The sequence below is a fragment of the Odocoileus virginianus genome, chromosome 11 (assembly GCF_023699985.2).
Source record: "Odocoileus virginianus isolate 20LAN1187 ecotype Illinois chromosome 11, Ovbor_1.2, whole genome shotgun sequence".
Classification (NCBI taxonomy): domain Eukaryota; kingdom Metazoa; phylum Chordata; class Mammalia; order Artiodactyla; family Cervidae; genus Odocoileus; species Odocoileus virginianus.
Window position 1 is genome coordinate 39041589 of NC_069684.1, and position 8108 is coordinate 39049696.

Genomic DNA, 8108 nt, shown 5'->3' on the forward strand with positions numbered 1-8108 from the left:
CTCAATAAGGAGTTCGTGATCTGAGTCACAGTCAGTTCCTGGTCTTGTTTTTTGTTGACTGTATAGAGCTTCTTCATCTTCAGCTGCAAAGAATATAATCAATCTGGTTTTGATATTGACCATCTGGTGATGTCCATGTGTAGAGTCTTCTCTTATGTTGTTGGAAGAGGGTGTTTTCTATGACCAGTGCGTTCTCTTGGCAAAACTCTATTAGCCTTTGCCCTGCTTCCTTTTTTACTCCAAGGCCAAACTTGCCTGTTACTCCAGGTATCTCTTGACTTCCTACTTTTGCATTCCAGTCCCCTATTATGAAAAGGGCATCTTTTTTGGTGTTCTAGAAGTTCTTGTAGGTTTTCATAGAACAAATTGCACATTTTTTAAAAGGTGATAAATGTCACAAAATCCTAAGTATTCCAATGTCAGAGCAGTGAAGATCCCTGGAGTTTTTTCTACCAGGGCAGATAAATCTGGCTTTAATCCTGGAGTTCTTTTTCTTCTTTGTTTCCTGCCTATATATTTTTGAAAGGTTGTCTATCTTCCTCTCACCCATTTCCTCATCAATGAATCTCCCCCTAATTGCTGACACTGTTTTTTAGTCTACACAACTCCACTGAACTCATCTCTCAAAGGTTCCCAGTGCCTCCTCATCACCTAATCAGATGGCTTTTACCCAGCCTTTGTGCTACTGGTCTCTTTTTCATGGCAGACACTCATAACTGAAAACAAGTCCTCCTAAAAACAAGTTCTCTTACTGAGTTTGTGATTCATCTTTCTATCCAGTACTTTTTCCCCTTTCTTATCCCCTGACGTCAATTCTGTGCTGAGCACTAATCAACCAGAATTGGATGATTAAGATTGCAGTTGTCCCTAAATATTGTTAATGGACTAAAGTTGCTATTGTTATATTTCAATATTAATGTACAAACTAAAGTTGCTTCTCCAGGACAAGATAGGCTCACAGACCCCTAAGCCATGGACCACCTGGCTAGAGAATCATAAACTGGACACATCTTGACTCCTAAAACCATGATTAAGAAATGTCACAGGATGACGATTTATCCCACTTTTTTTGTTCTTCCCCTTAAAAATATCCCTAACTCAAAGACCAAGATGGAATGGATCTGAGTCCTGTCTCCCACTCCTTTGCTTAACTCCCTGCAAATAAATCCTTACTTTGCTGCAAACACTTGCTACCAGAGTTTGGCTTTCTGCCTTGTGGCCAGAGAAGCCCTTGCTCAGTTACATAACCATACCTGCCTTCTCAGAAGTCTATCGGTCTTGGCATGCACAAGGCTATATTGTCACAAACTCCCTACCATACCTATTCATCTGTTTTTTTTTTTCTTGGTTTCACTTTCTCCTTCCATGCACCAAATTGGGTATAACCCAAGGCTCAATCTTCAATCCTCAATCCCTGCTTTTGGCAATCCATGAGTTTCCCCATCACCTCACAAAGCTTCAAACATACAAGTAATGACCAAATCTGTAACTCTGGCTCTGCCACCTTTTCTATATGTCAGCCCTGCCAGTTGGACATCTCCATAGGAAAATCTTGCTGAACCTCAAACTCCATGTGTTCAAAGCCTAATGACATGCACTTCAAAACTGGAATCTGTGTTCCAAAATCTCACTAGATTCTGAAATTCAATGTTTCTAAAATTAAATGCATCATCTTCCCTCATAACTAGCTATTTATCAGAACTTCCCCTTTCTGTTAAAGATCTGAACTAAGTAGATGAGTGTCGAGTCATAATCTCAGATGAGAAAATGACACTATCTTTCTCCTATCCTATCTGCATAAAGCAATTCGTTCTGGTTTGTTCCTCATGAGAACAGGAAGTTGCTCTGAAGAGTTGGTTGGGAGAGAGCATTTGCAACCCACTTCATGAACTTTTGTTTACATGCAATTCTGTGGCTGTCTCCACCTAGATTTAGAGCAGAGGCTCCAGGCCCCATTAGAATGAAAGCATGTTTTGTGGTCTATAATGCTATTGTGATTCTGGTAGCTAACAGGAACATTTAACAGCATTTAAAAGATGAATATTGTGTTATCGATACTATTTTTAAAAACAAATAAAACTAAGATGCAAAAAACTTTCCTTTATACTTGTAGAATTGGGGTGTAAGAGCAAAAACAGCTCTTAACCCTCTTCTTAGTACCTCAAGGAACTAGAAAATGTCCTTACAAAAAGGAGCAGAATGGCAGTTCATGGGGGGAGCATTCAATGAGAAGAGAGAGGAAGAAGAAAAGGAGAGGAGAGGGAGTGAGGAAGAGAAAGAAGAGGAAAAGAGAGAGCACTAAAGTAAAATAGGAACCCCCAACTTTGCAGAATAAAATTGATTCTTCAGTGCCCTAAAACAAAAAACAAAATTTTCTCAACTGAATATTGAGGAAAGAGAAATTGACTAATGAATTTCAAAGACTGACATACTGAGTGGCTTCTAATGGAAACTGACCTGGAAGTCTGGAGAGATGTCTTGTTAAGGAGGCAAAATTCAGCGAAGCAAAGAAGCTGGGATGTAAAATGAAGAGAAGTAAGAGCAATTTCTCTTTTAAAATCATAGTATTATGACCAACCCTAGGACTTCCGTGATTGTCCAGTGGTTAAGAATCTGCCTACCGATGCAGAGGACATAGGTTTGTTTCCTGGTCCAGGAAGATCCCCCACGCTGTGTCACAACTACTGAGCCCACGCTCTAGAGCCTGTGCTCTGCAACAAGAGAAGCCACCACACTAAGAAGCCCACACACCGCAGCTAGAGAGCAGCCCCCGCTCACCGCAACTAGAGAAAAGCCTGTGCACAGCAACAAAGACGCCGTGCGGCCAAAGACACAGATTGGTATTTTATCTTATCTGGGCAATGCAGAGTCCATGCTTATATCACAGCTGTAAGTGACTGGGTAGAATACACAGGTAATTCTTATAGTAATACATATATACATACATACATACACACACACACACACACACATTTATACCTAAAGAAGATAATATAATCACAGAGGAAAATATCTTCAGCATTCAGAATTGAGCATGTCCAAATGACAAATGGCCAATTTATCAATGTTCCCCAGGTTCTGACTTTGGTTCTTCTCTTACATTATTCTTTTACCCTTTGTGATCCTCTCTTAATTTTGAGACCTGCATATCCAGATCCATATTGTGCATTTTCACGTGTGTCCTTCAGGGTTTTTGTTTCCATCTTATTGCCACATAATAAACTACCACACATTCAATGGTAAAGAAACATTGATTCTCACGCTCATGAATCTGCAGATTGATTGCAGTTCAGCTCATCTAGAATGAGCTTGGCTAGGCAGTTCTGCTCCAAAGTGTGGGTTAAGCTCAGATCTGCTCTGTATGTGTTTTGTTCTGGGACCCAGAATGAAAGAGCTTTTTATTTTCATGGTAGGTGGTAGAAGTTCCTTCCCTGAGCACAAATAAACAATGCCTCTATGGCTTAGGCTTTGAAAGGGCAGCTATCATTTTCATCCGCATTCTATCAGTTAAAGCAAGCCATGCACCCAAGAACACCATCAAAGCCTCAAAGAAGAGCAGTTTTCTCATAGAGGCTGAGAAAAGGAAGTGAATGATATTTAATCTGCGAAACTTCTCAAACTCAATAACTCCAAATCTTTCATCCTTTTTGTTCTCTTTTATTTAATGTCTGGCACCATTATATACCCAGTTAGAAAACCAATAGTCATTATAACTTCTGCCTACCTTCAGCAACTGTTTATCAAACCTTGATTCTCACTTTTACATTTTTAATTTATCTGTACTTAATTTAGGCCTGCAGTGAAAACTATAATGATTTTCTGACTATGCCAACTGTATCATTCCAGAGCTGGTTGTTCTATTATCCTAAAATCAGAGAAAGCAAGTAAACCTAGGTGATCATTAAAAGCTCTTTTTTACAGTACTCCATCTAATAAATGTGGAAGAAATTATTGAATTTATAAACCCTAATCAACGATTGACTCAAGGGAAAATCATCTGCAGTTGAAATCATTAGATCAGACATTCTCAACCTCAGCACTACTAACTTTTCTCACCATCAGAATTCTTACTGTCTTTTTCTAATTTCACATCCCTTGGACTGCAAGGAGATCCAACCAGTCCATCCTAAAGGCAATCAGTCCTGAATATTCATTGGAAGGACTGATGTTGAAGCTGAAACTCCAATACTTTGGCCACCTGATGTAAAGAGCTGACTCATTTGAAAAGACCCTGATGCTGGGAAAGACTGAAGGCAGGAGGAGAAGGGGATGACAGAGGATGAGATGGTTGGATGGCATCACCAACTCAAGGGACATAACTCTGGGAGTTGGTGATGGACAGGGAGGCCTGGCGAGCTGCAGTTCATGGGGTTGCAAAGAGTCGGACACGACTGAGCGACTGAACTGAACTGAACTTCTCAAATGCTTTCGATACTGCACCTGTCAGTATGTTCTCTTCACTTGTATCCCATCTCAGTTCCCAGCAAAAGTTGTTTTGTTGTGTTTTTTTTTTTAATACTGGAGAAGGCAATGGCAACCCACTCCAGTATTCTTGCCTGGAAAATCCCATGGACGGAGGAGCCTGGTAGGCTGAAGTCCATGGGGTCGCAAAGAGTCGGACACGACTGAGCAACTTCACTTTCACTTTTTACTTCCATGCATTGGAGAAGGAAATGGCAACCCACTCCAGTGTTCTTGCCTGGAGAATCCCAGCGACAGGCGAGCCTGGTGGGCTGCCGTCTATGGGGTCGCAGAGAGTCGGACACGACGGAAGCGACTTAGCAGCAGCAGCAGCAGCATAGTTGCTTTACAATGTTGTGCTAGTTTCCGCTGTACAATGAAGTGAATCAGCTCTGTGTGTGTGTGTGTGTGTGTGTGTGTGTGTGTGTGTGTGTGTCCTTCCTTTTGGACCTCCCTCCCAAACCACCCCACCCCACTCCTTTAGATCACCGCAGAGCACTGAGCTGAGCTCCCTGTACTATATGGTAGGTTCCCACTAACTTTCCGTTTTACATATGGCGGTGCACATACATCAGTCCCACCTCCCAATTCATCCCATCTGTCCCCGTGTTCACATGTCCACTCCCTACATCTGCATCTCTATTTCTGCTCTGCAAATAATTTCATCTGTACCGTTTTTCCCTGGATTCCAAATACATGTGTTATATACAATATTTGCTTTTCTCTCTCTTACTTCACTCTGTATGAAAAGTTTAAGCAATGTTGTCCTACTCACCACCTGTCTCATCACTTCCCTGGTGGCTCAGAGGGTAAAGAATCTGCCTACAATGAGGGAGACCCAGGTTCGATCCCTCGGTCAGGAAAATCTCCTGGAGAAGGGAGTGGCAACCCACTCCAGTATTCTTGCCTGGAGAATCCTATGGACAGAGGAACCTGGTGGGCTATAGTTCATGGGGTCATGAAGAGTCGGACATGACTGAGCAGCTTTCACTTTCACCACATGACAGCGTCTATCAGAACAGTAGCACGGGATTCTTATAGCCAGCTAGCTGATGGGCTATACAGCTCTAAAATCCTCTTTTGTCTGCCTTCTCAGATGGACTTTCTTAGGTTGGGTTCTCTGGGAATAGACACCAAGAGAGAGATTTGTGGAAGATCTCTATATTTGTGTTTGTTCTTAGGAACACCACATTTCTGGGAGAGAAATAAGCAGGACTAGACAAAGGGAGAAACTGAACTGCAAAGAAGTTGTAACAAAGGCCACAACCTATCCCATGGGGCGTGCTGGGAGTAGAATGGCCCTTCAAAATTTTTTTTTTTTTTTAATACTTGTTTCAACTTAAGTTTATCAAAGTAAATTTACATTCAGTTAAATTCTCTTTTTAGTGTACAGTTCTATGAATTTTGACACACACACACACTCATGTAACTGCCTCCACAGTAAAGATATAAAATGCTCCTATCATCCCCAAAAGTTCTCTCACATGACTTTGTGATCAGTCCCCACTCCCTCTTCACCATGGCGACCACTGATTTGATTTTTGCCATTGTGGTTTTAGTCTCTTCTGAAATATTGTATGAATGGAATCATGCAGAATGTCGCCTTTCGAATCTGGTTGTTTTAAACTGTGGTGGTGGCATTGTGCCATCATGTCGGCCCATCCCTGATGCAGACACCTACAGGGAGGGTGTGAAACCTTGCAGAAGGCAGCTGCCTTCAGCTGAAGGCAATTTCCATCAGCTGTTAACCCTCCATGGCCAACATTCTCCTTGCTTGAAAATGTGTGCCTCAGGCTTGAAGCAACGTGGGCAGTGCACCACACTACCCACTACAGATATAAGTGTGCTCTAAGGTTTGGACAGAGCCCAGGTTCAACATGTTTCGGGGGTGTGGGTGAAGGGCATATTACATCAGAATAGTTGAGGCACATAATATCCGCTTGCCCCACCCTAACGTCCTTTTATCTCAGGCAGTGGTTCCCTACACAGTCAGTTTTGCCCCAACCGGGGAACATTTGACGCCGTCTGAAGACGTGTTTGGTTGATCTGAAGATGTGGCCACAACTGGGAGGGTGGGGGGTGGATGTTGCTACTGGCCTCTGGTACGACACTCCTAACCACCCAACAGCGCAAAATACATTATCATCCCCAACGAAGATTTATTCTCATGCTCAAAATGTCGACAGCACTAAGGAATGAGAAAGTCAAAGGGCCTCCTGGGCAACATCAAAGACTAACCCTTGAAGCTGGAGGTTAGAACTCTAAAAAAATCTGAGAATTGGGTCCCAGTCTTAACCTTAGTGTGCTCCAGACAAGTTTAAAAGCTCAACTCTGACAAGTCCAGTATGCCAGAGGAAGGACCGTGCTTCAAAAAGCATGATACCTTGAGACTGGAAAACAGGACTTTTAGGTCAATGCTCTAAAAATCCTTGAAACATCAGATTCCTTTGACATTTCTGGGCCTGCAAAAGAGGCCCACTCGTCAATATTAAAAATTAACATTCCCCCTTATTTGAAGATGACACAGAGGCCTCTGCCTTACAAGAAAAAAAAAAACTTTCAAAGATTAAAATTTGCTTACACCTCTTCCTCTTAGCCATTAGAGCAAACTAGTCTTCCACAATATGGCATATCATGGTGGGAAGACCAAATTCTACCACCATTACCTTTCAGCTCAGATAGTAAATCAAAACAATCTTGCATGCTAGGCAGGGGGATGACAGGAGTGGTAGTCCTCACCATATTTCCATTTAGTTCATGTCTGATTCATAAGGAAACCATGTGGATCCTAGAGGATGGCAATGGGCTGCAACAAACTCCATCCATACTACCTCAATGTGCAGCTGTGGGGACAGACATGCTATTTTTAGTTAGAGCACATTGGCACTATCTCAGCAACAAAGATTTTATCATTGATCTGGTCAAAGAATTCTTTTCCATATTATCAAGACAACAGAGCAGAAACAGTTCATGTTCCATGGAAGGGACAATACATTGCAGTTATGATTTTGCTCTAAGGTGATACTCTCTCCCTCTGTCATAATATAATCTAAAGGGACTTGGACCATCTGAACATATATTAGTATACTCTGCATATGGCACCATGTTAATCAGTTGCGATAAGCAAGAAATGGCAGGTATTTTGAAGGCCTTGGTAAGACACAAACACTCCAGAGGGTGGGAGATGCATTCCATGAAGATTCAGAGGCCTGTCTCACCAGTGAAAAACTGTAGGGGTCTAGTGGACTGGGGATTATTTAAACAACTCCTTTACTAGGATCGTCATCTCTCCTTGCCCATATCCTTCCACTACAATTCATGCAGACCTCCAATCACCTCTGAATGACACCAAAACTACATATCCAAAACGAAACTCACAACCTTCCCCAAAGACCCTGCTCCTCTCCCATGCTGTATCTCTTGGTGAATGTCTCTACCACCCAACCCATTAATCCTATATGTTCCAGCTTTATCTCCCTCTTTACCCCAAATCCAGTAAATCACTCAATCCTAAGCATCTCTCAAATCAGGCTTATTTTCTCCACTGCTATTACTCTGATTCAGGCCTTCCCCATCTCTTTCCTCGTCTGACACTGGAAACAAATACACGAGTGGAAGGAAAATCAGTCTTGGAAACTTGCTGGTCT